This window comes from Pogoniulus pusillus, chromosome 32 (genome assembly GCF_015220805.1).
Source record: "Pogoniulus pusillus isolate bPogPus1 chromosome 32, bPogPus1.pri, whole genome shotgun sequence".
In the NCBI taxonomy this organism is placed as follows: Eukaryota; Metazoa; Chordata; class Aves; order Piciformes; family Lybiidae; genus Pogoniulus; species Pogoniulus pusillus.
The window spans coordinates 6652016-6669551 of NC_087295.1; the positions used below are offsets into that span (position 1 = coordinate 6652016).

General features: G+C 41.5%; 1 protein-coding gene across 3 annotated transcripts in view; it reads left to right on the forward strand.

The window, feature by feature from the left end:
• The first annotated feature begins 3031 nt into the window (after positions 1–3031).
• The window catches only part of POU6F2 (POU class 6 homeobox 2), a 303523-nt gene continuing 289018 nt past the window's right edge, over positions 3032–17536 (forward strand). For 2 of the 3 annotated variants that reach the window (XR_010308035.1, XM_064169525.1), the window contains exon 1: positions 3032–3535. The gene's annotated coding sequence lies outside the window, so the exon portion shown is untranslated. The remainder of the gene's footprint in view (positions 3536–17536) is intronic. The other variant, XM_064169526.1, reaches the window with a different exon arrangement.

Here is a 17536-nt window from a genome sequence, read left to right on the forward strand (position 1 = left end):
TTGGCATTGGAATGGGCTGCCCAGGGAGGTGGTGGAGTTGCCGTCCCTGGAGGTGTTCAAGAAAAGACTAGATGAGGCACTTAGTGCCATGGTCTGGTTGCTTGGCTAGGGCTGGGTGCTAGGTTGTACTGGATGATCTTGGAGGTCTCTTCCAACCTGGTTGATTTTATAATTCTATGAAAACCTACGGGGCAGAAATTTCTGCTGTCAAATCCAATTGGCAAAGCCTCTCAGTTTTCCTCTAAAAAATATGCAGGCACACACTTCAAATGTGACATTTTTTATTCGCATTGTTAAGCCACAAAATTCAAATTAAGTCTCTTTACAGTCATAAGTTGTTTTCTCTGTAAATACATATAATAATACATCATTTAATTATGTCAACAACCACCTATGCCACACAAATTTGGATTCCATTACTGTGACCTCAGTTATTCCACACTTCCACTTATCTTCCTATGCAATATTGGACAAAATAGGTAGCATTTTAATATTATATACTTATGTATGAAGAATATATATTCTTATATAATGATTTTTGGCTTCCTAAAAAGGGCAGAAAGTTTTGTGTATGTATGTATGTATACATACACACACATATGTATATATAGATAAACCTACACACACAGAGAGACATATATATATATATTCTGAGCCAAATTCCAGGAAAGCTTTTAAATGTTTGGAGGTTTGGATTTGCATATTTTTTTTTAAAGATTAAAAAAAGGAAAAGAAAAGAGAAAGTGAATTTTTAAAGAAAAAGTAACTTTGAATGAAGCACTCAAATTGTGCTGCTTACAAAATGCCAGACTGAAAGAGATTGTTTTAATTCCCTTTTTCCTATGAATGGTAGGATTAGTGGCTTTTACATAGGTGAATTTTCACTTTGAATGAACACACTCCCAGCAATCCTGCCACCACTCTTTTCAACAGACAAAACCCATCAATTTCTCTAGTGGGTTTGCTACAACAGTGACTGACATCTAGAATTTTTGGATCTCTATACAAATAAACACATGAAACTCCTATGATAGATGATCCTTGGCTTTTAATTCTCTGCAGCCTCAATTAGTCATTTACAATGTGTAAATAGGAAGCATCACAAAGCCAAGTGCTTTTGCACTTCAAGTGTTTAACACAGTTCCTTTACTGCAAAGTGAAAGCTTCAGGTTACTATGGAGAAACAACACTGGATTATCATTTGAACAGATATAATCACTACTTTCAGCAGCTTGAAGTCACTTTAATTCCTATATTATTCCACCAGTTTTATCTGTGATAGGAGGGGATAATTTCTGAAGCTTATTTAGCTTTTTCTTCAGCATTATTTGCAATAGTGACAATATCCTAATGCATGGTGTAGAAAGAACAGGCCATCATGCTGAAGGAAAACTGGGAATAGGCAGCTAGCATAGAGTCATAGAATCAACCAGATTGGAAGAGACCTCCAAGCTCATCCAGTCCAACCTATCACCCAGCCCTATCCAATCAACAAGTCCACAGCATTAAGTGTCTCATCGAGTCTTTTCTTGAACACCTCCAGGGCAGGGATAGTAACTATAAACCACTTACGTGGGGCAGAGTCACATGAAAAGAGAAAGGAGTACCTGCCAACATGGAGATGTGAGAAAGGCAGGAGATTAGAAGAAAGGGGGAGATGCAGGGTGGAAGGAGGGCATGGCAGCTAGAGAAAACATGTTTTGATAAGGCTGAAAATTTCAGAGTTATTTTTTAATAGATTTGTTACAGTTTTATATATTGAGCTGGTGGCAATAAGAACTCACTCAGATTGAAAGATTAGGACAAGTAGCTAGCATTAGGCTGTGGCAGAAAGCTGTGAGAAACAGTTCTGTACAGGAAGACTGGGAGTAATAAAACTACACCCATGTTATATCCTTTCTTTCCACCTGTATCCATTCAGCATCTGCCCAGATGGGTCCAATTTTACCAAGAGTCAGCAAAGCATTCTTGTGGTAGTGGTGGTGCAGTAACAACTGATATCAGCTTAAAACCAGGGCTTGATGCCATCACTTTCCTGTTCTTTACTGATACTTTGCAAAATGTTCAGCTATTACCACCATCAATGCTGATATCTCTTAAATTTCACTTTCATGCTTTAACCAAAGGTTGGAATTGTCTGGTGTCAAACTGGGGCCTACAATGTTTCAGATAATGAATGCAAACCCAAGAACAAGTCTGTGAAGCTGTCCTGAGAAGTGACTTAGATTCAGAGGTGCTCTGTTAGTACCTAGTTGCCTTTCTTCAACAAACTGATTTAATGATTCTTTTGAAAATGCTTGTCTAAAAGACACTTTGGTCTTTGCTCATCATCCTTCTGTTTTGGATCAGCTTCTGCTTGGAAAATGCCTTCTTGGATGCTCACTTCGTCTGCAGCTGTTTCAGGCATCAGTTAGGCTAGAAGAATAAAGTACATATTTTGGGGCCCACTCTCACACTTTCATCTGCTACACAGCTCCTCTTCAGGTTTCCATCTTGTTGTAACTGACCCTGTACTGAAGCCCACTTCTTAAAATGGTACAGAAATAGACCCAGGTAGGTACTTGCATCCATTTCTGTAGAAAATACCCTAGGAAGCTGCAAATAACAATATGAAATCCAGGACAGCATTTATTTGGTCACTCCTCACAAAACTTCATAATCAGTTTCTGATGTGCCTTGGTGTATTTGTTTATGCCAAGGGTTAGGACTGGGCTGGCCACTAAACAAGCAACAGGTGCTTTCAATTAACCCCTCTCCCTTCTCAAAGAGGAAGAGAAAAGGAATAAAGGAGAGAGACTTATGGGTGGGAAAAGAAAACTACAAGAGGTTTAATGAAAAATTACAATAAAATTAAGTACATACAAAAACTGTGTTGAACCCAATCGCCTGACCACCACCACTGTGGCAATTATGTCAGCATCATCACTGATGCTGTGGACAGGCATGGGGGAAGTCCCAAACGGGAGTCTCCAACACACAAGAAATGAGTTCAGAGGCTGGATTCTGGAGCTGGATTAAGAAACATACAGGTCCGGATTAAGAAACACACAGGTCAGGATCAAAGAGCAGATCAAGTCCTCCTCTGACACCAGCCACTGAAGAAGAGAGCTTGATCCTTGTGCTGCCTTAGCAAAATCCCTTGTTGGTCACTTTAGCACCACCTGAGCCTAATTGTGCAGGTGCAGCCCTTTACTTCTGCACCGCCCAGCACAGGTGCAGCCTTTTACTTTTGCACCGCCCTACACAGCACACAAGATTTAGTTGTGAGCTTGGGCAGTGTAGGAATGAGTTTAAGTGAGAGTCTTCTGACAAACCAGCTTTTGGTTCTAACTATAAATTTTGAGTGTGAAGACTTCTAAAGCAGGCACTGTCTGCATAAATATGCTGTTAAATTGCAGAAGCACAACTTCTGAGAAGATAAGTAGCAGAAAAGTAAAGTCAGTGAAGAGAATTAATTCTCTTCTACCTTCAACTGGGACAGTTTGCTAGCTCCAATGAGTGTGGAACAAGCCCTTATACTGGCTTCATCAGTAAGGTAAAGTGACTGAAATCTTTTGTGGTTTTCTTAGAAGTTAAAAATTGTGTTTACAGAATTATTGTGTTTTAATTTTGGGGCGGGGGGGGGGCTGGAGTTTTCTCTATTGGATGCATGGACAATGTTGGAAAAAATGTGGTTTAATTTTGCTGTGTTACCCTGGAGGAAGCTGCTTGCACTTGGAGTGTATTCACTCTATGAGCAGCTGCAGACTGTTGCAAAAAGCTGTTGGTCAGGAAATATTTAGGCAACAACTATTAGAAGGTTCTAATTCCTTTTTGAAGTGCTGCCTAAATCAGGTTTATGAAATACAGTTCAGAGATCCACAATAAATATGTAGCTTGATTTTCTGCATGCATTTCAGGATTGGAAAAAGTGTTTAGTTTATTATTCATTGTCTTGTTAGTATCTGACTTTGCTGTACATTTTAGTTTGACTAAGAGGAGGCTGTGGGGAGACCTTATTGTTGTGTACAACTAGCTGAAGAGACATTGTGGAGAGGCTGCTGCTGGTCTCTTCTCACAGGTAATTGGAGACAGAACAAGGGGGAATGGTCTCACGCTGAGGCTGGGTAGGGTTAGATTGGACTTTATGAATAAGGTTTTCATGGAGAGAGTGATCAGACACTGGAATGAGCTGCCCAGGGAGGTGGTCAAGTCACCAACCCTGGATATGTCTAAGGGTCATTTGGATGTGGTGCTTGGAGATATGGGTTAAGGTGAACCTCGTAGAGCAGGGTTATTGGTCGGACTTGATCCTGAAGGTCTTTTCCAATCTGGATGTTTCTGTGATTCTGTTCCTGTGATTATTGTTTGAAGGCTGAAAAATTCCCCAAACCAACCATTTCTAAGACTTAATTTTTTTGAGAGGTGGAAATCTTTTCTTGAAAGAGAAAAGATGTTTCACAGATGAAAAAGTAGAACATTAATGGAGAGCTTTGAAAGCTTTTACTTAAAGGAGGAACAAAGAAATAATTATCCTGCTGGTGCATACAAGGATATGGGTTTCACCTTGGTTTATACTGAGGTCTTTCCTTAACTGCCTGGTAAAGCTTTTGACACTTAAGTAGCAAAGATGAGAAAGTCAATTCTTACAAATGCATTCTTGTATTTCCAATCTCATACTACCTCTTGCAAAATTTCTCTTCAGCTAAATGAAATCGGAGTCAAGCAAAAACTGTGTTTTGAGAATCTGTCCTTTGCTGTGCTGCATCAAGGATGGGGTTACAGCATTGCTAACACACCTCCTTCTCAACAAAATGAGTGATGGGCTCACTACAATTAGTATCCACTCTGACTGCTTTTTTGTTCTTGTAGAGGGCTTCTACATCAAAAGGGTTTAATCTTGGGTAATATGTCAGTGTGTCTGCATAATTCAGAACAAATCTCTCTTTAGTGTACTTAGATATTCCAAAATGTTTCACAAATGCACCATTCTCCTGCTTCTGAGTCCTTCAGCCAACTGTGAGGTGAAATGGAGAACTATGTAGCTGAGCCTAGCAACTGGGCACGGCAGGGTGTATATGAAAGTAGAGATGTGTTACCAGTGGAGTTTAAAGGAGTGCAACAGATCCAGAGTGCAGCTTGGGCAGGCTATCAGCAGTGTTCTGTGGGAGGTTTCCATTGTCTTCTAATAGGCAAGTGAGGAAAGTCTCTCCAGCTGCAGTTCCACAGGCTGCTTTTTCACCATAGACCTCATTGAGAAAATAGATCACAGGTGTGTGCTCAAGCACAAGGTAGTTTGCCTTCCAAAACCCCTGTTCTTGTATGCTTCTACCCGATGCTCTTTCCAGTGTAGGAGATTGTCCTCAGGTGTTTTCCCAGTATTGCAGCTCCACTTCGGTTAGGTAGCAGTATCAGTAGATGGAATTCACGTGGCTCCCTTCATATCCCTTCTTTAAGTTCATAACAGACATTCACATATTTTAATTTGCTGCTCCCTAGAAAAACCTGATGAAACAACCCCCCTCCACTTCTGTACTGAAACATACAGAGCTAGAGTATAAAATGACATGCAAATTTCCTCCTGGTTGACCTTAATACAGAGCCTTGTTGAAAACACAGGCAGTATGTGAGGCTGTGGTTATGATAGCACTGCTAAACATGCCATTATCAATACTGCTGAACAGACCTTTATCATGAGTGTAGTCAGATCAAGTGTAAATACTAATTAGAGCCTAATCCAAAAATCTATTGAAGTTTGTGGCAAGATTCAATGTGCTTTGGACATGTCCCAAGGTAAAGAATTAATCACTATTTTAGTAGGGCTCTGCCTCTGCAGTTGAGAAAATTGCCTTGCTAATGAGGGACTGCTGTGTTTACCTGAGTCCTTCCATTTTCTGAAGCCCTCCTGTTTTTACCTTGGTGGAAATAATGTGTAAGCCCTTAACAAGTATGAACTGACTGCAGAGAAGCAGCAACAGCAAGCACTTCTTTGTTGCATATTGCTGTAATGGAAACTTACTTGTATAAATAAAATGCAGGGCATTTATCTAACTTTACTGTATTGTCAAGCTACAAATTCAATTAAGATTGTTTACAAAAGTCTATGGGGGGAAAAAAAAAGGATGAAAATCCTGGCTTCACTGGAGCTAACAGGGACTTGATCATTAACAGGTATTACGTGGAGAATCTGTGGTAGTTCTGGGTGTAGGAAGCCTGTACTGGGGGCAGAACAATTCCAGTTTTTTTTCTCTGAAGGATCTTGATGAAGTGACATTAGGGAGGAATTCCTACCTTTGAAAAGCTACAGGTTGAGTAATAATGTACCTAGAAGGAAGTCAGATTATAACAGCTTTGAAACCTGAATGCTTGTTTATTCTCAGTAGTCTAAAGAACACCACCTTCCAAAGATGAATCTTTCTTCTTTTTTCTCTATTGCTCTTTTTAATTTACAGCAGTACCTACATCTCACTGTAACCATTCACTGCTTCAGAAGTGTTCAACACAAGGCCCCTGTTAATTACATCTCACATTTATGACAGTCTTTGATACAGCATTTCAACCTTTTATGCTATATGTTAATATTAACGTGTTTTAGGGCCTTGTGACACTTGAAAGCTACTATGGCAGCAAACATTGAATTATATACAGTCAGACTAAAGAGGATCTGGTTCAGCAATGGTTTAGTAACAGCATTTTTGAGCCCTGCTTGTGTGGCAAAAGACCTGCTGAAGTCAGTGACGCTCCTCACACCCTTAAGCATCAGAGTATTCTGCAGGTCTTTGCTGGATTAATGCTATCTCTGATAGGGTGAACAAGATGAGAGTGGGAATGCCCATAACAGGCTTCATGCAGTATTCCTCTGTTCATGCACTCTGAGCTATGGGAATGTAATTGTCTCTATCAACTTCAACATACCTTTGGGTTCAATGCTGAGTTGTTCAAATCTGATTACTTCTGTGTGATATTTCTGTTTAAGGTATGCATCTCCATGCATTTGTCCAGAAAAGCCAACATCCTTTTATCTCTTTCTGTTGCACAACCTATGCAAACTAAAAGATATGTATTCATACATGCTCTGCCAAAGTATAATATAACTGGACCTTGCTATGTTGATTCGGTTCCTTTGAAGAGAAAGATATTTCTTTTGGATATTGGGGTTTAAATTTTTTGGTTTTTTTTTTTCCCCTTTCCTCCAAGGTTTGTCATTTTCATCTGATTAAAAAGATATTTGCTGCACAGATAGGAATTATCCCTTGCCCTAATTTTTTGGGAATGTGACCTGAAAGGTTTTTGAATTGTTACAAATATTTCCTACTTTTAAATAATTCCATGTATCTCATAAATGAGATTGGGAGATCAACATGAAACTGCAGCATGTTTATGGTAACTGGAGGGTAACTTGGTACAAATAGATATTTTGATGTGAGAATTGCCTGGCACACCTCCAGCTACATAATTTAGGGAAACTATTCCAGTTTTCCAGGTATACTTTTTTTAATGAATCCCTTAATTGTCAGTGAGAAAGTTTCCTCATCCAACCTATAATTATGGTTAGACTTTTTCTCAATGTGTCTGTATGCCTTCTGATGCTGAATTTCTTGGATGACATTCATCTGCTCTGAATTAGGCATCTTAACATTTATATGTCGAGGTCTTAGAATCCTAGAATCAGCCAGGTTGGGAGAGACCTCCAAGATCATCCAGTCCAACCTAGCACCCAGCCCTGTCCAATCAACCAGACCATGGCACTAAGTGTCCCATCCAGTCTTTTCTTGAACACCTCCAGGGATGGTGACTCCACCACCTCCCCTGCAGCCCTTTACAAACAGAAGGTCTGCAGTGAGGTTAATTCCATTATCCCTATGGAGTGGTGTGTGCACAAGTCCATGCCATGGGTCTCAGGAGCTGTATCCTGTGTGGAGTGACATACTGAACTTGAGTCTATGTAGCCTGTAGGAAATAGTTTGTCTGTGCTGTAGAGCACTTAACTATATAAAATTTATGTCACTGGAGAAGGGGGGGAGGGGAAGAATGCTGAATTTTTCTTCTCTGTTCCATTTCTTGTCTTTTATCATATTAATATATAAATTTGGATTGACTGAATTCCAACAATATTCTGACTGCTGCACACTATTAATGCCCAAATATGCTTTTCTCCTGGGTTTTTTCTGTCCTTAACTGAATTGAATAGATAGTGGCACAAGCTGGGCCTTCTTTCTCTCTGATCTACCCCTTGAACTGCTTGTTTCCAACCCCGCTCACACTACTGCAGTAAATTTGAATGAAGTCTCCTATCTCCATACACTGGTGTCTGGATAGAGCAGTGGAACATTATGACATCTCCACTAAGGGCTTAAAATAATGTTTTCTTTCATCACAAAAATTCTTAAGAGCTGCACTATGCTGAAACTGTTTGGGTTACTGTAACAATTATTTGATAACATGATACCTAGATAACTAAAAGCTGTTAAAATCTTGATAACTTGGCATCCAAAACATCCTGTCCAGTGCAAAATGAGGCAGGACTTTTCCATTATGCACTAATTCAAGGAGAGGGGGACTGTTAGAAAGGTTATGGGCCCCAATGGATGGGCTGGGGCAAAAATGCCTACAGGTGATAGCACAGGCTATTGAGGTGAAATGATTAAAGGTGAATGCTTGAGTTTTATTCCATTGTGAACTTGCTCTCACCATGCATGATAATCATACTGATTAACAAGAGAGAAGATTTCCTTAGTAGTATTTCCATCTTGCCCTGCCAAAGGAAAAAGACATCTGCTGGCAGAATCTTCCTTCTGGTTGTATCTGAGCAACATGTTTTTAAGTGCGCCAAGAGCTGTTTGTGCTCACACCATGCAGTCTCTCCACCATCTCTACCCCCTTTAGAAGAAAGAATTGGGATCATTCTCCATCTTTGTTTGCAGCAGAAAAGACTCAAGGTGAGAGAGAGAACAAATCCTGTCAGGCAATTCTGCCACTCGCCTCATCTTCATAATCTTTCCTTGGCTTTCTCTGCCTTCTAACCCTGGTATTGATCGTGTCATAGGCTACAGCAGACCAAGGCAGGGGGCTGAAAACCTTTCCAAACAGCAGTTGCCAGTCTGCCTGTTGCAGCTTGAAGAAGAAAAACATGCTGTGAAAACAATCAGTGCATTTGCTTTAGATCTAAGTGATTCCAACTAGGTCGATGCTTCATGCTGATGTGTTGAAAACATTTAAAAATTTTCTGAGAGTTGGATTTCAACTGAAACATTTCAGCATGTGTCTGGCTCTCTGAAGTTGTTATTTCTCTCTAATGTAGCAGACAACTGGTAGGGTTTTTCCCCCACCTCATCACAAAGCAGTAGGGAGACTGGACCTTTTGTCTGGATAGGTTTGTTTTGAGTGTTTTTTTATGGGAAGAGGAGGATTTGTTTAATAAACTGAGGCTCTTGCAAATTGACTTCAGAGGAGTAGTAGTTCATGAAGGGAAAAAGAGGTAATCACAGTTGCGCAGTGTGTGAATGAAAGTATAGCTGCACTTGAACTGCTTTTGTTGTCTGTGTTTGAATATTCTTTTGCAGGCAGGCTAGATCATTCATAAATACAGCAAGAATATTGTACTCTTTTGAAAGCACATGATGCTTCTTTGTAATGTGTTTGTAGTCAGCGTAATTGGCCTGGTTCTCTCTCAGCTTGTGATCACAGACCAAACGAAGCAGTGCAAAAGGGAACCATCCTCATCCAAATTGTCTTTGATTCAGTTTGCACGAGTGGCAGAAACCCAGGACAACATTTTTGTATCAGATGGTAGCACAATTGCATTCTGAACTGCTTGGAGAAGACCACAGAGAAACAGAATTTGGTGTGGCTTCTCTTACTGCTTAGTTTGGTTTGCACATGCTCTGCAGTCGCTATAGTCTACAGGAAGCTAAATCGGGCAAAGGCCACAGGACTGCTGTCCTAGTTTGAAGCTGGCTGCTCGCTGCTGTCTGAGAGCAGATCAGTAGGACCTCACCTCTGTGCTCCATTGCACTTCACTGTGTCCTCCTTGTTTCATGTGCCCTTTTCCATGGCAAGCATTTATCAATGCCTTTTGCTCTCTTTGGGATACTATTTTTTTAATTATATGGCATAAAAATATATATTAAATATATGTTGGAATTCTCTTCCCTCAAGGAAACTAAGTCACCCAATGTGTTCTTGCCATCTTTGCTGCTTGCTTCAAATAATACAGAGAATATTCTTGCACTGTTCCAACAGGAAATAGTGAAGAAATACTTGCCTTGAGGTATTTCATTGAGTTTCAGGATACCAGGAGACAGAGATGGTCCAAAAAATAGATATTTTGTTGGGAGAAAATAATAATAATAATGAAAAAGCCCCAACTTTAAAGGCTGCATTTATCTGTGGAGAGGAATTTCCCTCCCCCCGAACTAAGCCATTGCAAATGCAGTGTGTGGTGTATGTGGCACTAATGGATTTCATACTCCAGCATTTATTTCACCAAGTATCATGCAGTGAACAATAGTTGTCATTTAAACAACTCTAGTTTGCAACTGTGTAAGCTCTAGATATTAAAACCAGACAAGACAGTGTAGGAGGGGGTGCGTGAGAAATTCTGTGGTCTAAGTGGTGTTATTTCACTCATTCATGTCTAAAATTAACTCCGTGGGGATGCTGCAGAAGTCCAAGTTATAATTTGCATGTGTTATTGGCAGTCTTGTTTATTATGGATGTATACACTTAATGTATATGTTCAAGCTGATGATTTACTTAAATACTTGATTTTTTTTTTTCTCCCTAATTCTTCCCCACCCTTGAGACTAGAGAAAGAGAAACATCAATGTTGTCTAAGAAGCTTATGCCTGGCAGGAATTTAGCTAGATTAAACTCTTCTACTGTGATCTAGTAGGGCTGCTGAGCCATGTGGAAAACTTTCTTTCCAAGAATAGGCTCCTCTCATGGGAATTCTCACAGAATCACAGAAACATTCAGGTTGCAAAAGACCCTCAGGATCATGAAGTCCAACCTATAACCCTTCTCTACAAATTCTCCTTGAATCGTATCCCTAAGCACCACATCCAAATGTCTCCTTAAACACACCCAAGATGGGTGACTGCACCACCTCCCTGGGCAGCTCATTCCTGTGCCTGACCACTCTCTGTGGAAAACTATTTCCTAATGTCCAAACTAAACCTACCCAGCCTCAGCTTGAGGTCATTCCCCCTTGTTCTGTCTCCAATTACCTGTGAGAAGAGACCAGCAGCAGCAGCCTCTCCACAAGGTCTTTTCAGGTAGCTGCAGACAGCAATGAGATCTCCCCTCAGCCTCCTCTTTTTCACACTAACCATCCCTGGCTCCCTCAGTCGCACCTCATAAGATTTATTCTCCAGGCTCTTCCCTAGCTTCATTTCCCTCCTCTGTAGTCCAGCACTTCCGCATCTCTCTTGTAACCTGGTGCCCAAAACTGAACACAATACTGTAGGTGTGGCCTCACCAAAGCTGAGTACAAGGGGACAATCACCTCCTTACTCCTGCTAGCCACAGCATTTTTAATACAAGCCAGGATGCTGCTGGCCATGTTGGCCACCTGGGCACGCTGCTGGCTCAACTGTTGAATCCAGATTACCCATTGGATTCAACAGGACTACATATGTGAAGGGAAGAGGATCATTTTAGTGATGAGTCCTCAGTGGTCTGAATGTGTTAGCTTCTACTAGTGTGGATTTGTATTTTGACTTTGCAGTGGTTCACATACCACTGGAACCTGCTGGGACTTAGTGTTTGCCAATACAGGCCCTGATGAAGCAGCGTCATCGATACTCAAGTGTGCAGTTCCTCCACTGCATTCGGCAGACATGAATTAGCAGGTGCTTGTGTTCGCCTTTTTGGTGGCTTACTGAGGGAGTTCTTAAGGGTGACTCTGCTACCATTCTGGATATTCTGCTGTGCCTTTGCTTCAAATCACTTCCAGTGTAACCTTCCTGCTTCCTTGAACTGTAAACAAAAGTAGGTTTCAGTATCGCTATGCCAAAAGGAATTCAAACCAAAATTGTTGTGCTTCTCTGGTGTATGCTGACCTTCACCCTACTCTTCTGGATGTATTTTTTTTAAGCCTAAGGTTTACACAGCATTAGCCATAATTGGAACTGACACTGGAAAACCACAGGAAGCAATTCACTTAATACGAATTTGTTGTGAAACTGGAAACAGAGTTCTGCCTGAGTTCTCTGTAGGTTTCCTGGCAGGAAGCATCTTGGCATTTTCAGGTGAAATTTGTTCAGAAGGACCTTAAAGAAAGGGTCTTGCTTTGATCTGTCTCTTACAGAAGTCAATGAAAGAGACTCCATTGATTGTAATGAACACTGGGAAGCTGCCCCATTCAGAGCTACATGTAATTTCCACTTCTGGACAATTGGTTTTCCTCAATAGCAATCCAAAGAGAGATTGATGTAAGTACAGGGAAGAAAGACAGTAGTGAGTAAGAGGGAGCTCATCCCAAAGAGCAACTGAGCTAGAAGGGAGTAGAGCATGATGACTGCTATGCTTTGTTACCGCTCGTGGCCTAAACCAAAGGGTGGAAATACCTCAGCCATATGCTGAGATAGAAGAAAGAAATAAAGGAAGAACAAACTTCTTGGATACAGTTGGCTGTGGGGCTCATCATCCTGTAACATTTTAAACTTTGCCTTCAAATGCTCTTTGTGCTTAGGTTCTTTTACTGCTATAAATAAAGTGTATCAGTATATCCAGGAGGAGAGAAAAAGCTTGCATAACGCTGTCTAACAACTACCTATACCTCTACCCTGTTGCTTTCTTCCAATTGTCTCCTTTGCGTGACGGTAATACAGTTTAAATTGCCTCAAATCTTTTATATACCAAGGTCAGACTACTAATGCCATGTATCCTGTAAGTCTTATACAATTTCAGCAGACCTGGCTAGCTAAATTGTCAGCCAGATCATACACCTGTGTTAGATTCTTTGCTACAGAAATCCTGCAGTGCAGCCCAGAGTGATAATTGAGACAGATGGATGCTAAATATGGCAATGAGAAGGAGACCTATTATTTCAGATTTGGCTCTGCCACCTTTTGATACAGTTAGGTTGCTTGCAACTTAAGAGGACTAGTACACCAGCAGCAAGGGCACTCACCAAAATGGTAGTCAGCAACCCAACAAAAACCTAGGCTAACAAGTGTGTGGAGCTCCTGTTCTCTCCAAACAAAAAACCCCCAAACAAATGACAAGAAAACAAACAAAAACTCAATGTAAAAAAACAGGGACCAGTGGTCAAGAGACTGTTCCTACTGGGAACATGGGTGTGGGGGAAGGCATTAGCAGAGTTGTCATGTGCTTGCCCCCATTGCAGACTCCACATCATAAAACTCTGACTTCGGCATCTGACAGCATGGGTATAAATCCACTCTTTGCATGGACTAAGATATATACAAAAGTCTTTCTCTGTAGTTCCTGATGGCCATCAAGGGAACTAGCTAGTGCATGATCAAAAAGTTTGTGTGACCACAGTACTCTAAAATCAAGGCAAAACTCCTTTAGCAGGGTTTCCAGCTGCACTATACATCCTGCTTACCCTAACCCCCAAACTTGTCTGCCTTTCCACCCAGCCTGCCAAGCTCAGGGTTTCTTTTTCAGTTATTCCCCCACCCCAAAAAAAAAAAAAAAAGAAAAGATATAAAAGTGGAAAATAATTTTCTTTATCCTTTAATCCTTTATTCTCTTTGCTTTTAAAAGTTTATTTATTTCCTACATGTGGCCATCCTGAGCTTCTGCCTCTCTGTGTCAAGGCTTGCTTAAGCTTGAAGGTTGTTTTTAGGCTTGACCAAGCATTGACAGCACTATCACAGAAGCTAATGCTAGAGCCTGCCAGTTTGATGGATTAAGTAAACTTATTGAAATCTTTCTTTCTTTAATTCTAAAAGATGCCGAGGGCTGTTTTCTATTCCTGCTCTTTGTGTGAAACACCCACTGACACTAATAGGAGTTCCATGTGTGGAATTAGAGTAGAACGTGGCCCTTAATATTTAAAAGACTTGTCAACTTTGTGCATGAGGTAATGTGGAGGTGTGTTGTGATGCTGCTTGGCTCTGTTCTCCTTCTACCCTCTGCACTTCAAAGACACTTCTTGTATGAACTGCATGGCTGCTAGCATCAGAACTAATTAACTTTATCCCTTTCTAAAGCTATTTAAAAACATATTCTTGCCTTTTTCCTCTTGAGACATCTGTCTTCTTTGGTCAACAAAATAGATTTCAGCTGTTCTGGTGTGGTTGGTAAACAGTCTTGTTGCCCAAGTCGTTCATGCTGCTGCTCTGTTGAGGAAGAGCAGGAGGGAGAAAGCTGAACAGAGAATGTCTTTCCAGTGGCCTTTACATTCTTCTCAGTGTTAGAACAAAATATCTAATGTTTCACACTCTTCCAACTTTGATTCCCTGCTTGTTCTCATGCTGTACCTTGCTCTAACACAGTGGTGGTATACTGGGTAGCTAAGTAGAGTTAAATCATTTATGTGACAAAAAAGTTCACCGTGAACCTGGTTCCTATTTCAAATGCACTCGGCTTATTTTGTTAGAACTAGGGCTGCAGCTCAGCAGGGCTACCAAATTGTCGTGGATGGCCATGGGCAGAACTTTGAGATTTTAAGAGCCAGCTGCAAAGCTGGTGTCTTTATCTTTCTGGAAAGGCAGAATTTCTCTTCCTCCGTCATAGCTCTTGAAAGTCTCTATCTTTGCCCTGGGATAGCTGCTTCTGCCTGCCAAGTAGGCAGCTTTTTGGCAGGAGGGGTAGAGCTGGTGGTATAATTGCAAACCCTTAACCAAAATTTCGGTTTTGAAGATAATTTTGACATTTGACTTCCAGTCTCAAATGCATTCATTTACCATGGCTTAAGTCTTTCACAAATAGGGCTCAGTGTGCTCATTGTCAAGTAGCATGGGTATTCTGATAGCATTTCTATTAGAGTGTTACTGCTTATGAAAATTCTGAACATGCTGCCCAAATCTGAATACAGAGTGCAGTAAATCTGCTTCTGCTGATGTCAGTGATGTGAGTTGGATCCTAGATGTCACACAGATGTACACAGAGAAATCTACTGGAGCTGAGATGGATGGCATCTGTGTTCTACAGTGGTGTGGCCTGCTCTGCAACCTGTTATTAATTAGCCCTCAACAGATGTAAGCATGTTCATACAGAAATCTGCTGCAGCTAATATGAATAACATCTGTGCTTTACAGTGGTGTGGCCTGTAGTTTCTAGGGATGTTTTAAAAGGCATTTTTCCAGAGGACCTGCCTGATACTCTACTGCTTGCATCTAAAAATTCCTTGTATTTTTAAATTAAATCACCTGATAAATCAACTGAAAGATAAATCAAAGTTAGGTATATGGTTCTGAAAACATGTATGAGCTTCAGCAATGAATATGTTCTCTTGGTATGTTTACTGGGCTAGCATATTAATGGTTAGTCAGCCAAACCCAGGGGTGACTGCAGGAGGTTAATGACATAAACAAGCGATAGTTGCAGTTAAAGGTGCAGAATCACCTGAAACTGGTGGAAACCCTGAAGTTTTTCTTCCTGGACTCTGCACCTTGAAATCATTAAAATTTACAGGAAACACTGCAGCATTTCTGGGTGACAGCAACACTGTGCTGAAAAGATGTCTGAACTCAACTCCTTTGTCTAATTCTTTTTTGTCTTTAGTATGAACCAGCAGAAGGCTCACCTGGCTTTTTTAACTGGGCTTTGTTCTGTAGATTCACGCTGCCCATTTGCAAAATGTCTAATGGGACAATATGCAAATGACATTGCTCCATTTCTCACTCTGATTCAATGTGCTTACAGCTGAAATTGGTTAACTTCAAAGCAGAATGTTGTTCCAGGTCTGGTTTTCTTCTGCTGCTCCTACTGTTCCCTCCCAGACACAGCCTCTCTATAGGGAGCTTCTTTTTTCCCCTCTGTCTTCCTTTTTTACTCCCTATACAGTATTTTCAGGTATTTCTTAGAATCATGGAATGGTTTTGGTTGTAAGGGACCTCCAATGGTCATCTAGTCCAGTCCCCCTGTCAGTCCAAGACAAACTAATTTTAGGACAGAGTGGCTAGAGAGCAGCCAGAGAAAAAGGGACCTGGTGGTACTGGGAGATGGTAGACTGAAGCTGAGCCACCTGGCACACTGCTGGCTAAGAGAGCCAGTGGCATCCTGGCCTGTATTAGGAACAGTGAGGCCAGTAGAACAAGGGAGGTTCTCCTTCCCCTGTACTCAGTGCTGGTCAGGCCACACCTTGAGTGCTGTGTCCCGTTCTGGGCTCCTCAATCCAAGAGAGATGTTGCGGTACTGGAAGGTGTCCACAGGAGGGCGACAAAGCTGGGAGGGGCCTGGAGCACAGCCCTGTGAGGAGAGGCTGAGGGAGCTGGGGGTGTGCAGCCTGCAGCAAAGGAGGCTCAGGGCAGAGCTCATTGCTGTCTACAACTGCCTGAAGGGAGGCTGTAGCCGGGTGGGGTTGGGCTCTGCTGCCAGGCACCCAGCAACAGAACAAGGGGACACAGTCTCAAGCTGTGGCAGGGGAGGTCTAGGCTGGATGTTAGGAGGAAGTTCTTCCTAGAGAGAGTGATTGGCATTGGAATGGGCTGCCCAGGGAGGTGGTGGAGTTGCTGTGCCTGGAGGTGTTGAAACCAAGCTGACTGGGGCACTTAGTGCCATGGTCTGTTTGATTGGCTAGGGCTGGGTGCTAGGTTGGGCTGGAGGAGCTTGGAGCTCTCTTCCAACCTGGTTGATTCCATGATTCGTGATGATGATATAAATTAAATTTGTCATGAACCAATATACCACATCAGTTACTCCTCATACAGTTTTTGTCTGTAAGTTGACTTCAGTCTCATTTGTTCTGGTGGACATGGAAATGGTAGAGACAATAGAGGGGGGGAAAAGAATTTTAAACAGTGTACTCTCTCAAGCATAGAACAGCCTCTTCAGGTACACTTTAAATGCCCTCTGCACAACTAGGACCTGGGGCAGCATCTGCTCTCCAGGACTCTGCTTGGTTTTGCCTTGTTTAGAAAAACAAACAAAAATCCCCATAAGAGCCAACAACAGACAAGCCAAAAGGATTAAGGAAATCGGGTAAGTAAGTTCCATGAACTGTGGAAGCCTACAAGGTGTCAGGTCTTCTGAGTACAAATAATGATGGCTTCTGTCATCGTTGTACCTTCTGGAAAATGCCAGGGAATCTTATTCATCTGTGCAGTTTGGTTTTTAGGATGTCACTAGCTCCATTGGACTTCCATGTCTTAAAATAATCAGAACTGCACTGTAGAGGTCAAACCTCATCCATTTTGGGGGGCTCAATCAAACATGAAGCAGTTTGAGTGTTGCACTAAAGATTTTTCCTGCCTATGTCTTCCTATCATATTTGGTTTGTAGTGGTACTCTGGACTTCCTCAGACTTGATTTTTCTGTGTTAGTACCAAGACCTGCTTGCAGGAGAGAGTGGTCTCCAGACCGCTGCTTTCTCTGGGCAGCAAAGGCTGCCCCCTCTCCTCCCTGCTTTCTCAGCATTAGG